The sequence below is a fragment of the Odocoileus virginianus genome, chromosome 4 (assembly GCF_023699985.2).
Source record: "Odocoileus virginianus isolate 20LAN1187 ecotype Illinois chromosome 4, Ovbor_1.2, whole genome shotgun sequence".
Taxonomy (NCBI): domain Eukaryota; kingdom Metazoa; phylum Chordata; class Mammalia; order Artiodactyla; family Cervidae; genus Odocoileus; species Odocoileus virginianus.
In genome coordinates this window covers 82,916,879-82,942,890 of record NC_069677.1, presented here as the reverse complement: position 1 = coordinate 82,942,890, position 26,012 = coordinate 82,916,879, and the positions used below count along the sequence as shown (strand labels likewise).

The following is a 26,012-nucleotide window of genomic DNA, read 5'->3' as shown; positions in this document are numbered from 1 at the left end:
TTGCCCTGCAGCCTGCAGAGACTACACCTGAGAAAGCACAGGGCATCTGACCTAGGTAGGGCTAGGAATCTCAGGAGACTGGGGTGCAGCCCCCAGACTTCCGTGCCCACCACCCTCTGCACTTGGAGCCAGTTCGACTGGGAAAAGCCTGGAAGCCTGGCCTTGGGCCACAGCTCTGGAGCAAAGCTGGAGCTTAGAAACCACAGGGCTTGCTCTGAGTCCTTCCTCCTGCTGCAACTGCTGAAATGGTCAGCGTCCAGCCCCTGGGGCCTGCTCAGAGTCGCCTGCTCCCTAACCCACCTGGCTCTGTACCCCCATGGACACCTGACTTCCCTCACTCCATCTTGCCATAGAGCACAGCCTCTTTTTCACTTTCACTCTTAAAACCTGCTCAGTCACACCAGCCCTCCATCTCCATGGACTGGAACCAAGGTCTCAGGCGACCCTCAAACTCAGGTGTTTGAGTTCCCATGAGTATTTCGCTCAGGCCTGGGAGTTTCTGATTAACTCTTGAGAATTGCCCCAAAGGGACAGCATGGCAGTTGGGAATCTACATGAAAGCAAAGGAAGACTATGGACTTGATGAGATCAAAGTCTCCAGACAAACAGAGGTCCTCCCCATTGCTCCCACTCCTCAGAGCTCAGCCTGAGAGCAGGGAGGAGGGCTGGGCAAGTAAGCCCTGCCTGCAGGCCCTGGGCACCAGCCTCCTCTAGACATCGCTCGGTGCCCCTTCCAGGGGTGTCCCACACTGGGGTCTGCTAGGAGGCTGGGGAAGCCAGGCTGGCCTGCAGCTGGACTCCTCCCACCCAGTCCCAGCTCCTTCCTTCATGAAACCTCAAACCTGCCTGCTTAGTCGTGTCCGACTCTTTGTGACCCCATGGACTGTAGCCTGCCAGGCTCCTCTGTCCACGGGATTCTCCAGGCAAGAATACCGGAGTGGGTTGCCATTTCCTTCCCCAGGGGATCTTCCCAACCCAGGGATTGAACCCCAGCCTCCTGCATTGGCAGGCAGATTCTTTACCACTGAGCCACCAGGAAAGCCCTCAGATGACACAATTCCTCGTCTAGGACACTAAGGAATGTAGCCCCAAGATCTTACATCCTCCCAGAGCCTGCTTTGGGGTGTGGGGAGAAGGCCCCAGTGCCAAAGCAGCCTTGCCTGGGACTCACGGCTGGTGTGGGTGTCTGACTCGGAGGATGCTGCCCCCTCCCCACCCAGCATCTGCTCTCGGTGCTGCCCCTTCAATTCTCCTCCCCCCAGGAGGGGCCCTAGGCGGCTGCAGGAGGAGGGGTGGAGGGGTTTTCCCCCAACAAGAGGGCCCCGGGGCAGGACCAGCTCCAAGCTTTGTCCCATGCTGACCACATGATGGGCGGTCTGTAAAGCAGTGTCCACAATCGCCAGGCCAGGGTCCAGCTCCCACCTTCACCCTGGGCCTGCACACAGCATGGCCAGCAGTGCTCACGGTAAGGATTCCTCGGACAGTTGACCAGGGGACAGAGCCTGGGAGACGGGAATCTATTCCCAAGTGGAATTCCCAAGTGGAATCTAGGTGGTCTACACATGTGCCCACACACGCCTGCACATGCCCAACACTCACTTAGGCAAACACATGTGCTCCCTCCTGTAGGCTTACATCATCACATGCAATCTCACGCCTCCCCACACACACCACACTCCACGCTAGACCCCATGTGTGCCCTGCATGCCTGGTATACCAGCTGCCCTCTGCCCAAGTTCCCCGGGATCCCCATCCACTCCAGGCTGTGGCTGGGCCCAGTTCAAGACAAGGATGCTATCGATAAGCGCTGTCCAGGGGGCTTGGCAGCATGGGGTCAAAATCATGGTTCAGGACAGCAGAACACAGGTCTCCTCTGGAAAAGGGCGGGGGAGCACCATGTAAGCCAACATCTGGGTCCCACCATCCATTCCAGAATTCTTAGAAACGCCCAGAGAACGTTCTTGCTATTCGCTGCCACTAATGTGATTTTATGCCTCAAAGTCTCCGGGAAAATCTCAGGACAGAAATTCCAAAGGCCCTTCCCCTTCTCCAGGCGCGTCCTGGAGAGGGACCCTGGGCCCAGTCAAGGGAGAGCCGCAAGCCGTCAGCATGGGGATGCCCTGTTCCCCCTGGTCCTGGGCCTCAGCTGCTCCCTGGGGCCCTCAGTAGCCCCAGCCCCGCATGCACTCGTTCACCTCACCCTGATTAGGAGCACGGAACCGAGCGGCTGTGGTCCGCCTGCACTGAGTACCCACACCCTGGTAGGCACCCCCACTCTCCCCGCCAGATCCCTCTTTTCCTGCCCATCTTCTGGAGGCCAAGGTCACCTCCCAGCACTCTGGGAACATCCCACGTCCACCTTCTCTGACAACACCAGCACGGCTCTCCCCCAGGCCTCGGCTCTCATCGGGAAGCAACCTGCCGAGGTGCTGGTCTGAGACCGCCCCCCCCACCGCCCAGTCACACACCTGTACACACGTTCACGTGCACAGACTCACACGCACATGCACACACCCACAAGCGTACATGCACATGGACACAGCAGCATTCAGAAAGCCTGCGGTGTAGACCAGGCTCCCTGCTGGCTATGACTGCCACAGGCCTGCCTGGGCCAGCCCATCGGGACATACAGGGTCTGAGTCTCAGGGCCCTGCGGAGGGTCCGTGCTCAACGTGGAGGCCGGATAATCTTCCCTGAGCTGCCCATGGGGACGGAGGAGGGGAAACGGGTTTGGAGGGAAACCTCAGGAAATGGCTGAAACACAAATACCTCTGGGTCAGGGGCCATGTTTCTGGGCCCCCAGGTTAGGAGTGACCAGGATCCGGGAATTCCTGGTGAATCAGGAATTCACTGGGTCCAGGACCAGAAGCCAACAACAGCACAGTTCCTGCTGGGTCTTCTTCTGCAAGCTCTTACACACCCCTCAAGGCCTCAGGCCCTGCGCTTACTGCCTTGCAGCTCCAGAGAGGGCTGCCCTGCCTCAATGATGACGCCCCCCTCCTCGATGGTGTGGTAGCTTCCGTTGTTTATTAACCTGGTGTCCTCCTGTATTCAGATTCCACGCTGCCACTACTTAAGTCAAGTTATCCAGCATGGGTTGCCCGCCCGCCCCCACCCCCCCGCCACCATCACCTGCAGAACTGTCTCTGGTGACCTCTGACCCTTGGAGGACATGGAGTTTCTGTCTGAAGTTTCTTGGACACTATCGAATACAGCAGGGTATTTTAATTCATAGAAGAGAATTCTCAACCCAGTGGAGACATGAAGGTGGTCTTGGGAATTACAAGGTGGCTTTCTATCTCACAGGTTCTGGGAAATCTTGGGAATCTTGCAGGTGTTAGGTGACCCCTAGCAAAGCTTCAAGTGGATTCCCTTCTCTCCTCATGCAGGAACACCCCACCCCCACCAGGACATCCCACACCCCCAGCTGAAAGGCCCTCCTTGCTCCTCCGCCCATGCACAAACCAAGCGAACACCTCTACCCTATTGATTCCCCAAAGGGCTCGCCAAATGCATGGGTGCCTGAGTGTCTATAGGTGTGTGTCTGTGTGTCTCTGATGGGTGTCTTAGTACATCTCTGTATATGCAAGTGCATGTCTGTAGTGGACCCACATGTGTACACACATCTCGGGTCTGGGTGCGCTGTGTCCACTCCCCTGTGCACACGGCTGTCTCAGGTTTCCAATGCCAGGGAGGCCCCTTGGCCATCAGGGAAGTCCCACCAGGTCGGAGTTTGCTAGCCGCCCCTGGGGTCTGCACAACCCAGGGATAGGCATTAGGACTTGCATGTGACAGGGGCTGAGCTCAGCCTTCTGCTTTCACCTTTTCTTTGGAATGACGCCAAAATCCAAAGCCATCTGAGTCGTTCCCTCATTGGCCCGCCTGGGGCCTCTCTGAGGGAACCTGGGCACCGTCCTTATGGGACAGGTCTCTGGTTCAGGATCACTCCCCCTCCAAGCACCAGTGGGGCTGAGGGGTTCGCCACCCCCTAGAAGAGGACCCAGCACCCAGAACTTTCGAAAGGTTCTGCCTCACGCCCCTGCCTCGCCCATCACCGCGCCCCGCCTCCTGCATCACCACGCCCACTGCCCCGCCTCTCATCCCGCCCCGCCTCGTGCCCTGCGGTTCACCAGCGTTTGCTCCGTCTTGTTGGCTGGAGTGGTTTGGATTCCTGAATAATGTGATCTTTCATTTTCATTTTTTAAAAAGCACAAACACCCACATGTGAGCAGAAGTAATCTGAGGAACAAAGAGATGAGCGTGTCCAGGACCGAGGTCCAGGGCCACAAGCTCAGAGGAGGGCCCTGTCTGCCTGGCTCTTGGGGGCCCTGCCTCTGGGGCCTCAGACATCCTGGGCCAGGGCAGGGTCTCCCCTGCGGCCCTCCAAGTGGTCTGCCTGGGGCTGCCTACATCTGCCAAAGGCCCCCAAGCCAGCACCCCTCCTCAGGTCATCTGGGGTTCTCTCTCTTGCCCCTGAGGACCAGACACTAGAGATTGTTCAATATGCATGGGCTTGCAGGAGCTGGCCAGCCCTGGCAGGTGTCCCCAGGCCCCTGCCTGATGACCAGCCAGCCCTGGCAGGTGTCCCCAGGCCTCCGAGGAGAGGGCTTGAGAAACAACTGTTCCAGCACCCACTGCTGGGGCACAGGCCCCCGGGGCAGCGGCACGTCCAGTAAAGACCTATACGTGGTTGACACTGTTTCCAGCCCTTCCAAAATGGAACATGACCCCTCGTTTCTCTGTGTCCAACTAGCCTGTAGCATCCAGAGTGTCCAGATGTCCTACCCCAGCCCTGTGTTTCACGGAGACCCTTTCGATCCACAGGGACAGAGGCCCTGTTGCTGGGTGGGGTGGCGGCAGGCTCTGTGCGGACCACTGGCGGGGCCCCTGCCCCAGTCTTTCCTCATGGCCACAGTCCACCCTCAGGCTGCTGGGAATATTGAGTGGTCAGGCATTGGGAGGCCAGGCAGCCGGGGCTACAGGTCAAGGCCCATGGGTACCTCCCCTCGCTGTGGGTGTCGGTCACCTGAGGATCCACCTGGCCGCACGGCCAGTGAGAGCCGCGCACACAGACCCAAGGACCAAGGGTGGCAGGCACATTGCAACACTCTAATTTTTGATTGCCAGGCTGTCCGGCCCTGCCCCCTCTGTCCTCGGGCATCATTTAACCTACTTCTTCTCCCAAGGGCTGTGACCCCAAGGCCGGGCCAAGCAGGGGTGGGCGAGGGGCCACCTGGAGGAAAGGAGAGCCCCAGCCTCCATCCCAGACTCCTCTATGGGTGACGCTGAGCCTTGGGAACCCTCCAGCCCCTAGATCGACACCAAGCATCGCCCTGCACTCAGAGGAGTGGGCCTCTCGCGCAAACCCACCACTGGCCTGAGGGTGACAAGAAACACTGCGGCCCCTCCAGCCCCCACAGAGCCAGTTCTTGGAGAGGTAAGCATGGCAGGTGGAGACTCCCTGATGGAAGGGTCGTCAAGGGAGGTGAAAGGTGGTCGCAGAGCAGAGATGCTCAAGACGTGGACACAGCTCAGGGAACAGGCACCTTCCCGAAGGGGCTGCCCAACAGCCACCAAACACCGATGCCCTCCCAGCTCCTGGCTCCCGGCTCCCGGTGGAAGGCCACGTGGAGGACATGCGCATGCCTGTCCAGGGGATGCCCCGAAGCCTGAATCTAAACATGAGGAAGCAGCTGGACAACTCAGACAGGGTGTTTCACAGGACAGTGGCCAGACTGTCCAGAAACATCTGCGTCAGGAAAGCGAGGTGGGAGGGACCGTCCAAGGTGAGAGACTGAAGAGCCATGGCCACCAAGGGCCACATGATGCCTCGATGCGCCCAGGCCACCAAGCAGAGATAAGGGCCAGCTTCATAAAGGACGTCACTGGGACCTGGAGAGCCCTGTGAATATGGCCTGTTCGTCAGAGAACAGGCAGACAGGTGTGATGTCCCCGCTACAGGAGACAAACTCGGGAAGGCCAGGCAACAGGTTGGGACGTGGTGCTCACAGCAACGAGAGAAGCGTGTGCACCTGCACGGGGATGTGCGTGTGGACACACACGTGGACGCGCGGTTTGGCCCTGCAACAGACATGGACAGGCCTGGGGAAGAAGGGGAACCATGGTGAAGGGCGCATGTGAGCAGACTCCGCACAGTCCTTCCGACTTTTCTGCAGGTTTGCAACGTTCCCACAAGAGAAGTTCACAGGGACCGCAGAGCTCGCCTCCTGTGTCCACCTAGCGCACTCTCTCTACGGCCTGTCTCCAGAAAGGCAGCTGGCTCAGCAGAGGGGGCTCAGACCTGCTTTCCAGGCACATCCTGTCCCTGGGGCCACACGTGGGAGTTACCCTGGCGAGCCTTCAAACCCCCCTAGCAGGTTGCCCACCACGCCTCCTGTGTCCACCTAGCGCACTCTCTCTACGGCCTGTCTCCAGAAAGGCAGCTGGCTCAGCAGAGGGCGCTCAGACCTGCTTTCCAGGCACATCCCGCCCCTGGGGCCACACGTGGGAGTTACCCTGGCGAGCCTTCAAACCCCCCTAGCAGGTTGCCCACCAGCTGGGAGCAGGTCCCAGCTTCCCTGAGCACCCAGCAGGCAACACCACCACCAATTTCCCTTAATTGACATCATTTATGTTCAGTTTCCAGGTAGCCCTAGTGGTAAAAGAATCTACCTGCAATGCAGGAGACACGGGTTCAATCTTTGGGTTGGAAGATGCCCTGGAGGAGGAAACGGTAGCCCACTCCAGTATTCTTGCCCTTAGAATCACAGAGGAGCCTGGCGGCTTCAGTCCATGGGGTCACACAGAGTCGGGCAGGACTTAGCACATCAGCACAGCACCACAAAACAAAAGATCTAAGCATGCTTCCTCAGTCAGGCTGTAGACTCTTCGAGAATCGTCCAAACTCCATCCCCCAAAGCAGAGCAGACATGTCTACAAGCTCTAAAACGCCTTTAAGAACCGAGGGGTGCTTCTATACTTTGTTCTTCTTTTACAAGATTGCTATGCTGGGTGCCTTGCAATCCCACATGGATATGAGGGTCGGCTGGCCAGTTCCTACAAGGATGCCAGCGGGATGGGGTGGGGGCTGCAATGGCTGGAGGTGGTGATTATCAGGGGGTGACGCCATGTTAACAATGAGAAGTCTTCCAGTTCGAGAACATGCAGTGTTTTCCCTTCATTTCTCTCTACATTGGTTTTTAGTTTTCAGAGTGTATGTTTTACACTTACTTCTCTGTTAAACTTATTCCTAAATAAATATTTTACTCTTTTTGATGCTTCTGTAAATAGCATTTTTTTTCTAAATTTCACTTCTGGATTATTCATTGCAAGTTATTGAGAAATACCGTTGGTTTTTACACTGATTTTGTATCCTTGCAAACTTGCTGAATTAATTTCTTGTGATAATTTTTAGCATAAATTATACTCTACATAAATAAGATCACAGCATCTGTGAACAGAGTACAATGTTAAATAGACAGGGTGAGAGGGGATGTCCCTGCCTTGGCCCGATCTTTTGGGAAGTGCCCAGCCTCTCACCAGTAAGTACAATGTTAGGCATGGGTCTTCAGAAATGCCTTTTATTGACTTGAGGAAGTGCCTGCTTCCTAGTCTGTTGAATGTTCTTATCATGAAAGGGTGTTGGACTTTCTCTAATGTCTTTTCTGTATCTATTGAGATGATCATGTGATTTTTATTTCATTGATTGTATATATTGCATTAATTTTCAGACATTAAACCAAACGTGCATTCCTGGGATAAAGCCCATGGGTCATGACATAATTCTTTCTCTGTAGCTGGATTTAGTTTGCTAAGTCTTCTAAGGGCTTTTGTGATGTAAGAAGTATTGGTCTGTAGTTTTCTGTGTTTGTGGTATCTGTACAGTTTTGGCCTCATAAAATGAGCTGGGATGTGTCCTCCCCCACCACCCCTTATTTTCTGAAAGAGTTTGTGAAGAACTTGTTTTAATTCTTCTTTAAAGTGTTAGTAAAAATCAGCAGTGAAGCCGAGCTTTTCTTTATGGGAAGTTTATGGATTACCAATTGAATCTCTTCATTTGTTACAGATCTACTCAAATAATCTCTTTCTTATTGAATTTCAGTAGTTTGTCTCTCTGGAAATGTGTCCACTTCATCTAAGTTGTATAGTTTGTTAACATATAGTTGCTCACAGTTTTGGGTTAGAACAGCATGCAGGGTTAGAACAAAACTGGAGGATTCACATTTCCCTATTTCAAACCTTCCTAAAATGCTAAGCAACCAAGTCAGCATGGTACTGGCATGCAGACAGGCGATAGATGAGTGAAACAGAACCAAGAATCTTGAAATAAACTCACACATCTATGGTCAACTGACTTTTGACAAGGTTGCCAAAACTATTCCATGGGGAAAGAATAGTTTTTCAACAAATGGGCTGGATAGCCACAGGCAAAAGATGTGGCTAGACCCTTACTTCACACCATGTACAAAAACCAGCTTCAGATGGATCAACATCGAAATATAAGGGCTGAAAGTAAAAGAAAAACTCTTTCTTACTGGAAAACACAGAATAAATCTTCACAAGCTTGGGTTTGGCAAAGGATTCTTAGATATTAGATATTCTTAGATATGACACCTAAGCAACAGGAGAAAAAAATAGATAAATTTGACTTCATCAAAACTGAAAAACTTTGTGCTTCAAAGGACACAGGAAAGTGAAAAGACAACCACAGAAGAAAATACTTGCAAATCACATACCCAAGAAGAGATTCTATCTGGGACATATAAAGAACACCTACAGCCGAACAATAAGAAGAAAATCCAGTTTTTTAAATAGACAAACAGTCTGAATAGATATTCCTCCGCTGAAGACATGGAAACAGCTAACAAGCACCTGAGGAGATGCTCCACAGCACCAGTCATCTGGGAAACATAAACAGGAGCCACAGTGAGATACGGGTCACACCCACTCAGAGGGCGAGAGTCAAAAATATAGCTGCAAGTGCTGGAGAGATGCAGGGACGTCACAGCCCTTATCCCCTTCTGGCCCGAGTGTAAGATGGGAAGACGCTTTGGAAGAGTCTAGCAGTTCCTCAGATGTTTAAGCAGAGTTACCTTGTGTCCCAGAAATTCCACTCTGGATTGATATTGATAGAGATGAAACCATGTGTCCACACAAAATCTTGTGCATGAATGTTTACAACAGCACCATTCGCTTCAGCCAAAAGGAGGAACAATGAAGTGTCTCCAACTGCCAAGGGTCACATGAGCGGTCCATCCACACAGCGGAGTGTGGCTCAGTCATGTAAAGAAGGAGGTCCTGACACACACCACAACACAGATGACGCTTGAACACACGACATTCAGTGAAACAGCCACACACAAAGGTCACACAAAGACTCCATTTACATGAAATAGAATAGGGAAATCTATCGACCCCGATGCTGAGAAAGATTGAGGGCAGGAGAAGGGGATGACAGAGGATGAGATGGTTGGATGGCATCCCTGACTCAATGGACATGAGTTTGAGCAAACTCCGGGAGATGACAGGGAAGGACAGGGAAGCCTGGTGTGCTATAGTCCATGGGGCTGCAAAAAGTCAGACATGATTTAGAGACTAAACAACAACATAGAAAGTAAACCAGTAGATTAGGGGTTGGTTAGGGCTGGGGTGACAGCTAAAAGGTTTCTTTTTTTTTTACTGAAACATAGTTGATGTGCAATATTATGTAAGTTACAGGCATACAATATAGTGATTCACAACTTTGAAAGGTTATGCTTCATTCATGGTTATTATAAACCCCATGTTGTACAATATATCCTTAGTTGCTTATTTTATACCTAATAATGTGTAACTCTTAACCCCAACCCCTATCTTGCCCCTTTCCCTTTCCCCACTGGTGACCACTAGCTTGTTCTCTATATCTGTGATCCTGCTTCTTTTTTTGTCATTTTCACTAGTTTGCTGCATTTTTTAGATTCCACATATATGTGGTATGCTCCCCTCGTGGCTCAGACGGTAAAGAATATGCCTGTTACGCAGGACACCAGGGTTCATCCCTGGGTTGGGAAGATTCCCTGGAGAAGGGAATGGCAATTTACTCCAGTATTCTTGCCTGAAGAATCTTACGGACAGAGGAGCCTGGCGGGCTACAGTCCAGGCGGTCGCAAAGAGTCGGACACAACCAACACCTTCACTATACGTGGTATCACACGATACCATGTATTTTAGTGGTATAAGTCTTTTTCTGTCTGACTTATTTCACTCGGCATAACGCCCTTCAAGTCTATCCATGCTGTTATAAGTGGCAAAATTAAGGCTTCTTTCTGAAAAGATAGAAATGTTCTGAAATTACGAACATCTTTGAACTAAAACTTTCTGAATCATACACTTCTAAGTCAGTGAATTTATGACATGTGAATTATGGCTCAGCAGAGCTGTTTAAAAAAAGAGTGAAGGGAGACTGTCACATTTTTCAAACCACACAACCCTAACACTACTTAATTTGCATTTATTTGATTGTTCCTGAGATTGATGTTTTGAATACAGTCAATGAAAATATCCTTTATAAATTCCTGTGCACTTTCACTCCTTTTTAAGAGAGTATTTAATCTTTAAAAAAAAAACAAAAAACCAGGGATACAGTCAATGGTTGTCTTTGCTACTAATGATGTTTTTCAAGCTTATCACAAGCCTCTTTCAGAAAACCCAGGTTCCTACTTTTAATGAGCTCCATCTGTGCCCAGGGAGGGGGGCCTCTCTGGGCCTGGATGCCTGGCAGGTCCATAGAATTGCCAGTTCTTAGCTCCTCTGGCTCAAGGCTGAAATTCACGCCTTGTGCTTCGCTCTGCACAAGGCACATCAACCAACCTCACAGCCATCCTGCATCTCGTCAGGAGCCCCGGGAAGGAGGTGGGCCGACCCCAGAGGGGACAGGGAACAAGGGCTCTCCGGCTCGGGGCCCAACGTGTAACCACGTCTGTGTGCACCTGTGCTCCACCTCGGGGGACATCGTCCTTCCTTCATTCAACAAACACGCCTTGAGCTCCTCCTATGGGCCCAACCTGCTCTGGGCGCTGGAGACATGTCAGCCTCGGGCAGGAGGAGTCAACCGAGAGGACACGAACCAACTGGACAGCAAGGGGTGCACGGGGTGAGTGCCCAGACAGCACGCGGGGCAGAGGGAGGGCGCCTGGCGGGGCATGAAGAACCCAGCAGCGTTCCCCCCACACTTGGACACCGAGTCCTGTGCAGTGACCTGGCCTCCCCCGTGGAAGGGTCAGACTGCTGCTCGGCCACCTAGGCGGGACGGGCAGGCCCTGCGCCAGTAGGGAGGATGGTCCCCTCTCCTGGAGTCTTAAGGTCAACTGAGCCAGGGTCACCACGAGACCTGGGTCCTGTTGTGGATGCCTTCGGTGTCTGCGGTTCCAGGGTCATGTCCGTAACACATGCAATAGGGCACCAGGGAGCTGGCGATTCAAATAAAGGCCCTTGACCCAGGAAGTTAATATTTGACTGGTGTTTCCACCGAGGGTCACATTGCTGCACCATCCATCGGTGACAGGGACAGCGGGGAGCTCTGAGCAAGGACTTGTCCCCATCCCGCACCGCCCCCCCACGACAGGCACAGGGCAGCCTCAGCACCACCCCCCCACCCATGACCTTCTAGAACCCATGAGAATATGCTGGGGGACAGGAGGTCTTGGACCTAAGAGCTGGGCTCCCGTGGGTGGGGGCCACAGCGGGGGGGCAGAGAGAACGCAGAAGACCAGCAGGGACCTTAAAGCAGCAAGCTGCCTGATTAGTTTTTAAGGCCCTGACGGTTGCTCATTAACTGGATTTTTCATGGCCGGCTGGAGGGCAGGCTCTCGTGGCCAGGTTCCCACGGCGGGGGGAAGCGTCAGGGAGCAGCCGCCGGCTCGGTCGGCCCCCACCTGTGACCGCTCCGGGCAGGGTCAGGCCGCGCTCCGGGATGTGCAGCCCGGCCGGTTAAGGCTGGAGCCTCCCACCCCAGCGCCTACAGCCACCCTTCCGACTTCATGTCCACAGGCACCTCCTGGATGGCAGGCCCCGCACCCCTTCCTCAGAGCCAAGCCCTCGGGAAGGAAGAGAAGCAGGCTGGGGTCTGCCACTGGAGGGTGGGCCGTGAACATGACCTTATTAGGAAGAGGTCATGCGTGTGAAATTAAGGATCTCAAGACAAACTGGGTCCCAGATCAACAAGGGGGGGCCCTCACGAGAGGCACAGCACCAGAAGGAGCACGTGGAGATGGAGATGGGAATGAGGGACTCGACCACCAGCCAGGACGCCCGGAGTCCTGGGAGCTGGACAAGCCAGAAGGGCGCCCGCCTCTGGAACCCCCGGAGGGAGCGCCACCCCTGCCCTCAGACTTCTGGCTGGGAGAGGAGAGATTTCTGTTGTTTTAGGCCCCACCATATAGGGTCATTTTCGACGGCTGCCCCACGAGACCCCCCAGGGTTGCCAAGGGCAGGTGGGAGCAGTGGGGGAGGCCAGGGGCGGGCAGCAAGCCCACCCAGAGCATCAGAGCTTTCCCCTGTGGCCAGGGCTGCCGCCTGTGACCTGCCCGCCCGCCCCCAGAGCTGGGCTTACGTCTGGGGTAGATGCAGCCCCTGGCCAGGCCCACTGGGTCACGATCATCCACACAAAGCTGAAGTCCATGGGGCAGGGGGAAGGCTGGGGGTCGGCGCCGCCTGCCCCCACCTCCACCTGGTTAACCCTCGGCTGGGAGGAGACAAGGACAAGTCTGGTCCCAGCCGTCCATGCAGGCTGCCCAGGCACCTGACCAAGCTCAAGGCGCTGTGGTCACCTCTCCCAGGAGGCGGTCCCCAGTCACCACCCACCCACGTCACAGGAACGACCTCACCTATAGGGACCTCTGCCGGCCCAGGGTCAGGACGATGGGGTTGGGAAGCAGAGAGAGAGTGAGCCCAGGCTGCCCGTCAGGCTCCAGGTCCTGCCAGGGAGGGCTCCACACAGACAGGACCCAAAGAGAGAGGTCAGCCCTGGTCCAGAGCGGGGACCCCACCCAGCGCCTTGCAGAGGCCACCGACTCAGGGTTCTGCTTCACGGGCTGAGGTCAGAAGGGGACGTCACAGCCCCTGACCCCACGGCATCTGCTGGGAGAATACAGTCAAGTGCCCCAGAGTCCAGCAAGCCAGAACTTAAGTTGATACCAGAACAGTCACGAAACAGCTGGTTTGGGTTCTGTTTCCTGCCCTTTCAAACGCAGGGACACGGACGAGTAGAGGACCAGGTCGGGCCATAGCTCTCACAGGCAGGTGTCCAGACACCTTCTCCACCTGGCTTCAACTTTTCCTTCTGGCGAAATTCACAGCTGGAGCCATAAATCCCTTCTCAGGCTCATTCCTACCGATCGCCCCTCAAACCGCTCCTGCACAGGCTCTGTTCAGACGAACTGCCCCCCAAGCCCTGAGCCATGCACCCCCCACAAGCCCAGAACTGTCCCGAGTGGCAGTAACTGGAGGAAGATCACGCTGTCCTGTAAATAGGCTTGTGCATAGAAGACACCCCGGCCTGCGAGCACAGGGCTGTCATGTGGGGCACCAGCCGCCAGAGGGAGCCACGGACCCAAAGATGGGAGATGGTAGTGGTGGACCCAGAAAGTTCACCTTGGGGGATCATTATAAAGAATAAATGTGTTGCATGTGTTGTGATGGACACAGGTCCAGAAAGCATCCCCTCCCATTCACAGCCCTAACTTCTCACCCCTTGACCGATGCTCAGTGACTGAACTTTGGGGTCCCCAGGCCAGCTGGCTCACCAGCCAACCCAGAGAACTGGGTCCCTGTGGGTCTCGTTTGGTCTGGCTGCTCTCATGCTGCTGAACTTATGCCTGCCAGGAAGCACATCCCCGAAATGGGGTCACAGGGTCAGAGACAAGCCCCCAGAATTTAGGTAATGGTGAGGGTCAAGTCGGGATCCACTGCTGGCCCTGTGGGGGGTGGGAGACGGCCTGTCTCCCCTGCGTGGGGTGTAGGCAGGAGGTGAAGTATCTTCATGTGGGAGGACACGTGGGGCCAGAAGGAGGGGCAGGCAGAGTTGTGCACCCCCGCCCCAACCAGACGCACACATGCCTCTCCCCAGACCGGTGAACATGGCAGGGAACTCGGATGCAGGCTGCTGGTCAGCTGACGTTGGGGAAGAGTCACAACCAGAGAGATGGCGTCATGAGAAAGACAGAACTGGGGCCCAGAGAGACAAGGGAGATTCTGGAAAGGGGATTCTCCCCAGGGGCCCCTGGAAGGACCAGCCCTGCCCACACCCCGGTTTCAGTCCAGAAAGAACCATGTCAGACTTCTGACTTCCACGACGCAGAGAAAATACCTCTGCGTTACTTTATGGCACGCATCCTGTGGTCACTGGTCACAGGGGCCACTGGACCTTCATCTACTCTGCATCTCCTGAGGGGCCCACACCTGTGACCCTGGCACTGCATCTTCACGTTTGGGGGCCCCTTCCTCCATCCGGCCCAGCATGTTCATGTTTGGGGGTGCGAGTGCCTTTTGTTATGGGGCACTCACTTCCTCCCAACCCAGCTCTGCAAACACCTCTCTGGTTTGCCCCTCCATCTCTCACTCTTGGCTGAGGGTCCTTTTCAGCCCCCCGACTGTGAGACCACCAACCTGTCCTGAATGACAGCCTCATATTCGTGGTTTCCCTCTTTACTCCGGGACCTTCAGATCAGTGCTTCTCAAACCACCAGCCAGGACCCGCTTTCCCCAGCCAGTCATGACCAACACTTTGTAACACACAGTGAAAATGTCCCAGTGATGCTCCACACAGGGACTGTCGCTTTCTGTGCTCAGTGCCCTGTCCCCAAGCAGCCCGGGAGCCCTGGGTCACCACAAGTGGGGCAACTGAGCCACCTTCTTCCAGCTGCATGGACAGACCTGCCCCGCCGGCCAGCAAGCAAACCGCCACTTCCAGAGAACAACCACGGAGGAGCTGGCAGGGCCATGGAGGGCCGAGTGCAGGGGCCTCGGTTAGGCTGAAGCCTGCAGCCTTCCTCCCCTTCCTGGGGAAGAGCTGCCTCCAAAGCAGCCCCACAGGAGAGCAGAGCCCTGGGCTGTGGCTGGCGGGGCCGTGGAGGGGTTGGAGGAGAGAAAGGAGGGGTTGGCCAAAAGGGCAGGATGGGCAGTCGGTGTGCCCACCCCCACAGCAGCTGCACCCATGGGCCAGCTCCAGGAGCCCCCACCCAAGGCATGTGTGTGTGGGTGACACACACCCCACCTCCAGAACATGGGCATCAGGATCGGCCCAAACCTGGGAGGGGACATTCCTTCTCCATCTGCAGTCGCTGGGGGATAGCCGCTTCCTGGCTGAGCCTGGGCAGCAAGCTGCATCCACCGCCCCAGTCCAGCCCGCGTCCAGCAAAGGCGACCTTCCCAATTAACAGCCTCTCTTGTTCCAGTTGGAAGTTGAAAATGAAAATTTCACTCAACTGTAAACTATAAGAAATATGGCCCGTGGGAAGTTATACAGTGAACGTGGATTCCTCTGAGGATGGTCTGTGTCCCTGGGTGCTGGGCACAGCCCTGTCCACACCCTACCCCCCATCATGTAGGCGTCCACCCTCTAGGGGTGCTGGGCACAGCCCCACTCACACCCTGTTCCCCCCATCACGTGGGCATCCCCCTTCAGGCGGCTGGACAGGTCCAGGACGAGGTGGCTGCTTCTGGGCTGCGTCCTGCTGGAGGGTGAAGGCCCCCCTCCTAAGGGGTCACCTCTCAAGGCAGGGCCCCACTCACGCAGCCCAAGGAAGTCAACCTATGGTTAAATCAGTGTCAGCAATGAGATGACAGTCTGTGTGGGTGGCACCGCCGGTCTGACTAGAGATGATGCCCTCTGAAATGCTCTTTCTCAGAGGACACCCGTCTGCGAGGTTTACAGAGCACCCCCAGGAGAAGGGCCGGGGCCCCAACACGTGTGATGTGGACCCACCCACTCAGACCGCCTGGCCCGCTGCTCCCACAAGAAGGGCAACAGGAGGGATGCCCACGGGTGATGGAAGGGATGTGGGTTCACACGCACATGCCCACTTGAGGGGATCACGTGTCATCACTACCCGAAGAGCCCCACGGTAGCTTCCTCAGTGGTGTCAGCCCCTCCCATCAGCCCCAGCATGGTGACCACTTCCTCGTTTCCCACCTGCACCCTGCAAGCCCCACCGATGTCCCTCCCTGAGTCGGCCAGTCTGTCCCTCGGCCACAGGTCTGGACAGGGCTTCAAGGCTCACCCTGTAGCTGCCTGACACTCAGGCCACACTGGGCTCCCTCTGCCAGGATGGGGGGCTCCCTTTGCCAGGATGGGGAGCACCCGCCTCCAGTGCTCACCAAGTCCAGGGCTACCTTTTCTGGATGGTTCTGGGGCACAGCTGACTGCCAGGCGCTGGTCCTCCACACCCACCCTGACCACCTGACCACCCTGAACACCTGGCCAGCCTGACCACTCTGACCACCTGGCCACCCGGCCAGCCTGACCACCGGCCAGCCTGACCACTCTGACCACATGACCACCCTGACCACCTAGCCAGCCTGAGCACTCTGACCACCTGGCCACCCTGACCACCTGGCCACCCTGACCACCTGGCCACTCTGACCACCTGGCCACCCTGACCACCTGATCACCTGGCCACCTGACCATGGACCAAACTGCTCCCTCTGGAGGCCAGACCAGGGCCCAGGGCACAAGGACAGGTGTCCCCTCCAGTTGCGCTCCTGCTCCTGTGACCCACACCTGCGCCTGTGCCCCCAGCCATGGGCTCACAACATCCACACCTGTTCGGGCTCCCACTGCGTGAGCACAAGCTCCCCCCGCACCTTGTGCCACTGGGGAAGTGGGGGGTGGGGGCGGGGTTGCTTCAGGTGGGCCGTCCAGAGCCAGGCTCCACTGAGTGCGTCCCCAGAAAACCACCAAGGAGCCAAGCCCTCTAGATTCCCATGCGCTCGCTGTGGGGCTGGGGGTGCAGACGCCAGCGCCTGACCCCCAGCTGCCCATGTCTCAGCCTCACAGCCCCTCCGTGGCCCAAGGCACAGGGCAGGCACACAGCAAGTCGCCATGGAAAGAAACAAGCAGAGAATGGGACCTGCGGGCCTTAAATGTTACCCCAACATGCCCCCTGAGGGACCAGGAGGCCGTGAAGGCCTAGGGAAGGGACCTCCTCGCAGGTTTGTTAACTTGAAACCATCCCTGACGCCTGCAAAGGCCGGGGGGCTTCTAGGCCGCCTGAGGCCCTCCCACCTCCCAGGAGCAGCTGTGGCCCCAGCAGCGCCGGGGCAGGGCTGTCCACTGAGCTTTCATCTCCCTCAGAACACAGACCGCCCCGTTAGCACACCTGGCAGGTAGCAATGACCTAGTCTCTTAAAGCCTGTTCACAGTGTACCTGTGAAAATAGGTTTTTTTAAATTTTAAAAGATCGAACAAAGTATTCCCTCTTACCAGCCAATCTTCCTCCTGACATCTGAACAAATTCAGCATGTTTCTGTTTCCCTGCTCTTCTACAATACTCAGAGGGTCAAAGAATCAAACATTAAAAAAGACTGTGTGACCCCTCTTAAAACGAAACCACTGTTATTTTCTTTGGCTAAACCGTTAAGGCAAGTTTCAAAGAGGATTAACATCTGCACAGCCCGCTGTTTGTCCCCAGAGTCTTTCAGGCGTGTTCTCATGCAGCCATCCCAGGAGGGGCCCAGGGTGCCCTGCAGGGGGCAATTCTGGGCCCACAGTGACATACTGGACATCACTCTGGAAGTTGGGCAGGCGGCCAAGCGGTCAGTTTGATTTGTGCAGCTTTTGTCCATGGAGAGGGGAGCAAGCCATGGGCAGGAGTGGACGAGACTGCGCCCTTCCCAGAGGGCACCCCGAGTGGGTCTCCCACATCACGTCTTCGCAGCGTGGAGCCGCCAGGGGTGTGAGAGAGGGGTCCTGTCCTGGTGACCTGCTCCAGGGCCTTCCGAGGAGGATGAAACAGAGGAGCCTGGAAACACCGCGGGCACAGCAGGGCCCAGGCCTTGGGGAGAACTCTGCTGAGCTCAGAAATGCACCCAGCACAACTACCGGGGCCTTGAAACACCACCGTCCTCCGCGGGGCAGCGGGGACCCCGGGGACCCCTCCCCCGGAACCCCTCCCCCGCCCCCACCCCTCCGACTGGGGTGGCCCCGCCCACCGGCCTGGGGCGGGGGCGGGAGCAGTGCAAGGGGCGGGGACTGCGGCTCCTTCCCGCTCACAGGCGCTCCGCGGAGGTGTCTGGAAACGCCCTTGGCTCCCTGAGAGCTCTGCTCTGTCTCAGGCCCCCTCCCAGGCTGCTTGACAGCCCCGATAAGCTGCTGTGCCTGGAATGTGACATTCCGGGGGCGTCAGGTCCCAGCCTGGCAAGAAACCACCTGGAAGACAAATGACCAGACGCCTGCTGGACACAAAAGTCCCAGCGGGTTACAGACGGTGGACCCGGTGGGCGTGGCCTCGCTACTCATTTCTTTCGGTTCCTTGAGATCCCGGCCTCAGGCCCCACGATGCCCGGCAGACCCCCCATGCGGGGTGACCCTGTGGGGTGAACGTGCCTTGGAGCCTGCTGACTTGGGCTTCCCGGCTAGCCGGTCCCGGCTGACCAGACCCAGCATGAAAGGGCCAGGCCGGAGGTCCCTGCCAGAAGAGTCTGTGGCCATAACAAGTCTCTCCCTGTGGCCTCTGCCTAGATATCAAAGCAAATACACCGCAAACCACGAGACCCGAGGCCAGGACCAGCCGCCTCGGCATTCCTCAGCTTCCATCTGCCTTTGTAACCAGACAGAGGGTCACCAGGAGCGACCCCCGAGTCAGCCCTGGGCAGGCCCAGCCCCCATTCTGCAGTCTGCACAGGCCAGGTGTCTCGGGAGACTCGGGAACCCCACTTAGAACCCTCCTCCCGGCACCCAGGCAGGCGGCTGGGGCCTCCCATTTCTGCCACATTAATCACTTCGAGCTGCCTGCCCTGAGGTGGGGGTGAGGAACTGGAGCAGGGAAGGGACCTTCCTCCTGCTTGAGACTGTAGCTGGAGGGCCTGGTATGAGTAGGGATTCAGCCAAGACCCCTGGGCCCCCACACCCCCACCTCATGGTCACCACATTGCTGGCCCTGCACTCGTGTAGAAGCCTCAGGCAGGGCAGCAGGGTCCCTTCCTCGGGACCAGGCTGCCATTGGGTGGGGTCAGGGGCAGCCATCTGGGAGCTGGGCACAGGTGCTGATGGGCCCTGGGGAAGTCGGGGGGGGGGGGGGCAGTCGAGGTCACACAGTGGCCATCACATAGCTCATGAAGGATGCCGAGGGAGGACCTGTGAGATGCTGGTAATAGGGAGGCAGAGATACGGGTGATAGGCAGAGGCAGAGATGTGGGTGAAGGGAAGGCAGAGACATGAATGATGGAGAGGCAAAGATGTGGGTGATGGGGAAGCAGACATACACGACAGCGTTATCTGGCTGCAAGAAGGACCCTGCCGTAGACAGTGATGGAACAGCTTGAGTGACCTCAGCCCGAGGCACACTGGGCTAAACACGCCTCCCCTCCCTGCTTTCAGGTGCTTCATCACAGATGTGGGGTCTGCTCATCTGCTCAAAGCTTGAAGCGGGATGATGCCTCCAGCCGCCCCCAGGGGCCGCGGGGGCCAGGGGGAACATAGGGGATCCAGAACGAAGGCTCCAAGATGCTGCTGTAGCACTCGGGGCTTGCCATGTCGCACACAGCTGGAGGACGAATGAATGGATGGCGGATCCTGTGAGAAAGGACCTCTCCACAGGGAGAGGAGAGGTTCTCACCTGGGCTGCCCCGTGTGCTGGGGAGCCCCTCCTAACCTGCTCTTCCTTCTACCCTGCCCAGAGCAGCGACTGTCCTGCCACCCACCCACACTTCTGCAAGCCCGACGGTGGTGAGCAGAGAAGAGGGACCCTCTGCCCTCACCGAGGGTTCTCAGGAGGCCTGGGGTGGTGTCCACACACTTTCCTGCAGGACTCGCAGGAGGAGGTTCCCAGACTCAACCTGGGAAAAGCACAGTCCTGAGTCCGGAGCCCCAGGTCCAGAGATGGTTCAGTACACAGGATGATGTCGTAAATGTGAAAGGACCTACAAACCCCACAAAGCAGTGATCCACAACAACGCAGATGAGCATGGAAAGCATGGTTCTCAGTGAGAGAAGCCAGATGCAAAAGGACACACGCTAGGACTCCACCCACGTAAAACATCCAGAGCAGGGGAGTCCTGAAGCAAGGAGCAGCTACATGGGGGCCAGGCACTGGGTGAGGGGTGGGGTTTCCACCAGGAGAATGCTCTCCAGCTGCACGGCCAGTGGTTGTGCAACGGAGTAAATGTACTACACATCTCGAGTTGTTCACCATGAAAGGATTAGTTTTATGCTGTGAATGAATGAAAGTTAAACAATAAAAGTTAAAATGATGAAAAGGTTAAGGACCATGTTGTTCTCTAGCCTACAGATGAGAGAAGAACATATGACACCACGTCCTAGAATCTCCTGATCTCAAGTCCCGGCCCCAGCCTGGCCAGGGATCAGCATCTGCACCCGGTGGAACACGGTGGCTCACCTTCCCTCGTCTGCTTAGCCCGTATCTGGGTGGCCACCCCATCACACAGCACATTCACAGCCCCGGCCTCACTCACCCACAGGCTCCTGAAGCCCTGAGGGCACAGTGCGGTGAGATGCACCCTCAAGGCTCCTGGGGGGACCAGAGGGAGGAAGTCAGGAAGGCTGCATGGGGGAGGTGGCGTGGGCACATCCTTGGTGCGTGGGCACTCACCTTGGCTCTGACCCAGGAAACCTGGGATCCTCTGCCTCTCAGGACGATGCCAGGAAGCAGCCTTCTCCATGGAGAGGCTGGGGCCTTGGAGGCCTGGGGGCCTTGAGTCACTGTGCCTCATTGCTCAGCCGTGAGCTCACCACTCAGGTGCCAGCCTGCGCTGAGGCCGCACCCATTCTGCCTCCCCATCAGCCCCACAGCACCCGGCCCCGAGCCACGAGCTGGGCACAGACAAGCCAGGGCCCATGTGTCTGGAGATGGAAATCAGAATCTAGATTCTAGTAGGACTCAGGCCACTCAGACCCCACAGTCCAGCAAAGGGCTGGTGCAACACGTGGGCAGCTCCACCCAGACATGTCTGGTTCGGCCCCGATATGCAGGCAGGCAGGTGAGGTCATGCTGGGTGGGCACAGGGCAAGGAGGGGCCTGCCCAGAGAAGGCAGGGCTATTACCAAGCAATGTCCCAGAGCCACGAGCACAGTGGGGGTCTGGGGTCTGGGCAGACAAGGCAGTTTGGCTCAGGGAGCAAGGAGTCCTGGGGCTGCCATGAGTGAGGGGCCTCACACCTGCCTTCCAGGGTCCATGCCCAGAAGGCACGGGCAGGAGGGGGCTCCAGGCCTGGTGTATCTGGGCACACTGGGCACACGTGGGAAGGAGAGGGATGACCTAGGGGGACATTCTGATGTGAAAGTTTCAGTGAGATGGAGACAGATGGGAAGAAACACCAAACCAACAAGCTCAGCTGTCCCTACTCAGGGCCACACGTGGTCACGTGGCATCCAAGAGGTCAGCAGACCTGGTCCTACAAATGCTCCATCTGGAGAAGCCTGGTTTAGCATGCAAACACATATGCCCATGCACCCACATGCTCACACATGCACCCATGTGTGTACGTGTGCATACATGTGTACACATATGTACACACATGTGTGATTGTGCGTACACCTACATGCACACTACACACTTGTGCACACACACACCTGCAATATGTCATGGACCTATACACACGCGTGCATACACATGCATGCATACATACATGCACATGAGCACCTTCATACACACACATGCACCCACATGAAATATGCATACGCACACCCACGTGTACACACATGTGCACCTACACACATCTATGTGCACACTCATGCACCCACACACGTGCATACACATGTACACACTTACATACATGTGTGTTCACACGTGCAAGTGCACGCATGCACAGGGATACATGGACACATGCACATACAAATGTACACACCTCCACCTGCATGCACACACACACATGCACACATGTATACACAAGCACATATATGCATAAACAATAGAATGGGAAAGACTAGAGATCTCGTCAAGAAAATTAGAGATATCAAGGGAACATTTCATGCAAAGATGAGCTCTATAAAGGACAGAAATGGTATGGACCTAACAGAAGCAGAAGATATTAAGAAGAGGTGGCAGAAATACACAGAAGAACTATGCAAAAAAGATCTTCATGACCCGGATAACCACAATGGTGTGATCACTCACCTAGAGCCAGACATCCTGGAATGCGAAGTCAAGTGGGCCTTAGGAAGCATCACTACAAACAAAGCTAGTGGAGGTGATGGAATTCCAGTTGAGCTATTTCAAATCCTAAAAGATGATGCTGTGAAAGTGCTGCACGCAAATTTGGAAAACTCAGCAGTGGCCACAGGAATGGAAAAGGTCAGTTTTCATTCCAATCCCAAAGAAAGGCAATGCCAAAGAATATTCAGGTTACCGCACAATTGGACTCATCTCCCATGCTAGCAAAGTAATGCTCAAAATTCTCCAAGCCAGGCTTCAACAGTATGTGAACCATGAACTTCCAGATGTTCAAGCTGGATTTAGCAAAGGCAGAGGAACCAGAGATCAAATTGCCAACATCCGCTGGATCATCAAAAAAGCAAGAGAGTTCCATAAAAACATCTATTTCTGCTTTATTGACTATGCCAAAGGCTTTGACTGTGTGGATCACCACAAACTGTGGAAAATTCTTAAAGAGATGGGAATACCAGACCACCTGACCTACCTCCTGAGAAATCTGTATGCAGGTCAGGAAGCAACAATTAGAACTGGACATGGAAAACAGACTGGTTCCAAATCAGGAAAGGAGTACATCAAGGCTGTATATTGTCACCCTGCTTATTTAACTTATATGCAGAGTACATCATGAGAAACGCCAGGTTGGATGAAGCACAAGCTGGAATCAAGATTGCCAGGCGAAATATCAATAACTTCAGATATGCAAATGACACCACCCTTATGGCAGAAAGCGAAGAAAAACTAAAGAGCCTCTTGATGAAAGTGAAAGAGGAGAGCGAAAAAGTTGGCTTAAAGCTTAACATTCAGAAAACTAAGATCATGACATCTGATCCATCATTTCATGGCAAATAGACGGGTAAAGAGTGGAAACAGTGAGAGACTTTATTTTGGGGGTCTCCAAAATCCCTGTAGATGGTGACTGCAGCCAAGAAATTAAAAGATGCTTGCTCCTTGGAAGAAAAGTTATGACCAACCTAGACAGCATATTAAAAAGCAGAGACATTACTTTGCCAACAAAGGTCCATCTAGTCAAAGCTATGATTTTTCCAATAGTCATGTATGGATGTGAGAGTTGGACTATAAAGAAAACTGAGTGCTGAAAAATGGATGCTTTTGAACTGTGGTGTTGGAGAAGACTCTCGAGAGTCCCTTGGACTGCAAGGAGATCCAACCAGTCCATCCTAAAGGAGACCAGTCCTGGGTATTCATTGGAAGGACTGAAGTTGAAGCTGAAACTTCAATACTTTGACCACCTGATGCGAAGAACTGACTCATGGGAAAAGACCCTGATGCTGGGAAATATTGAAGGCAGGAGGAGAAGGGGATGACAGAGGATGAGGTGGTTGGATGGCATCACCAACTCATTGGACATGAGTTTGAGTAAACTCCAGGAGTTGGTGATGGACAAGAACTGGCGTGCTCCAGTCCATGGGGTCACAAAGAGTCAGACATGACTGAGTGACTGAACTGAACTGAACTGATGCACCCACATGTACCTATATATATGTATGCATACACACACACACACACACACCTGTGTACACACATGCACATGCATGCAGACACACATGTACACATGTACTCACAATCTTTGAAAAGAGGTCTTATGAAATGAGGGTCGCTCTCCTCTTCCAAGAAAATTGGACTGCAAAACGGGAGATGCCCGCCTGCTCCAAGGACACCTGTGTTCAATGACCGTCACACCCTCCTCCCTCTGCTCAGTCCAAGCTCCCCGCATGGCGCCAGGCAGTTCCTTCCACCACCAGGGACTGTGTCCGAGTCTCTGTAACTCCCAGGGTCTGCAGTTCTCCCACCCCCACCTGAATGGCAGTCCTGGGGCCACTGAACACTGTGAGGAGGCCAGCAGAGAGGAGCCCTGAGCAGCACATGTCTGCAGGGGGACAGGACAAGCCAGGGAAGAAGAGCTCAGAACCCAGGAATCTGAGGTCAAACCTTAAATCTGATGCTGAAGCTGACACTCCAGTACTTTGGCCAGGGGCACCAGAATCTCCACTGAAGGGACATCATCTCTGTGGCTGGCAGAGGCAGGGACTCCTCTCTGCCAAGCAGCCCCGCCCAGGGCCCGTCCATGTGTCAAGCATCAGAGCACAGGAAGGACCCTGACGGCAGAGACATGAGGTTTAGAAAATGAGATACCGCAGGCAGGGCCAGGATCACGTACCGACCAGGAGACCCTGGAAGAAGTCCACAGGCCAACCGTCACAGGTTTCAAAATCCTTCCTGGAAGTGGCAGTAAGACTGAAGCACCCAGCTGCAGCCTCGGCACCTGGGGCATCTCAGGCTTGTCATCACTATCTTAATCCCCACGGGCTCTGCCGGGGCCCGCCTGCCAGCCCAGCCCAGGCCACCACCTGGGGCGGCAGGCCCTGCCCAGGAATGGACATGGCGAGCTGGGCCGTGTCCCACATCCTGTAGACCCTGCCGTGACACCCAGGTTTCAGGGGGCTTCAGAGGGCGGGGCAGTAATCTGAGACCCTCCGGGGACTGCCCAGGGCCAGTCCTGAACTAGTCACCAGGCGGAAAGGGTGGACAGCCTCGGGCCCCATCAGACCTGTAGGAGACTGGGAGTCCCTGAGTAGTGGGTCCCACAGAGGAAGCTGTGGGCAAAGGACATGCCCTGTCCTTCAAAACTGCACAGCAATGAGGCCACCATCCACCTGTGCTCTGAACTGAGGGCTCGGTCCACACCTCGGACGGGGTCCCGGGGGCTGATGTCAGAGACGGGCCCACCTCTGCCACTGGTCCTCCCAAGTCTTCTCGGCCACAGCAGCACAAGACACAGAGCTTATGCCCCCTCCCTCCAAGTGGCCCTCTCTGCAGGACTCTCCCGGCCAGCGCAGTGCCAGCCCCAGGCTATCCCCACACCGTGGGGTCCCCTGAACTTTCGCCCGGCTCCACAGCTGTCCACACGGAGGTGGGGACCAGACGTATCTACCTGCAGCCCGCCCGCCTCCCCACCCGCCCCAGGGCCTCCCAGTGAGAGGGATCATGTGTCCATCCCCAAAGTCCAGTGTGTGCTGTGTGTGCGCTGCCCCCCAGCCACAGCCCAGACCCTGCTATACAGAAGGCGCCCAGCAACGTGGTCCTGATCCTCCACTGCTGTGGGGCTGGGTACTCCCCACCCCGCAAGTGCCACTGTGTGACCACGGGCGTCGTATCAGGCACCAGGCAGGGAGGCGGCCAGCCCAGGACCTTGAGCCGGACACTCTCCCAACCCCACGGCAGCCAGCACTGGCCCCTCACGGGCGGCCCAGCTCCCCCAGACCCAGCCCAGTTTATTAGACCATTCTGGCCCAGATGGCAGCTGAATGGCCAGGCGGCCATTGGCTCCCTGGTCACATACACCCTGGAGGAAGCTCCTCTGTCCACCGTCCCAAGCCTCTCGCCTACTATCCACCTTAGATTCCCAAACCAGACATGGGGCAGGAACACCTGGGCTGAGGGAGCTGGGTATGTCCAGTCACTGCCCACGGGGACAGAGTCGCAGGGCCTGGTCCCCACACAGCCCGAGGTTCTGGCCCCACCTGGAGACCACAGGCTGTGGGGGATGGCACCTCCCAGGGCTGCAACAATACACCTGAGGTGACTACAGAGCCATACTTCCAGAGATGAGGACGGCTCGGGGGC

The 26,012-nt window shown here is 55.8% G+C and overlaps 1 protein-coding gene across 2 annotated transcripts in view; it reads right to left on the bottom strand.

The window, feature by feature from the left end:
• COL18A1 (collagen type XVIII alpha 1 chain) overlaps positions 1–26,012 on the bottom strand; it is a 96,346-nt gene that overhangs the window by 55,080 nt on the left and 15,254 nt on the right. The gene's annotated exons all lie outside the window — the stretch shown is intronic.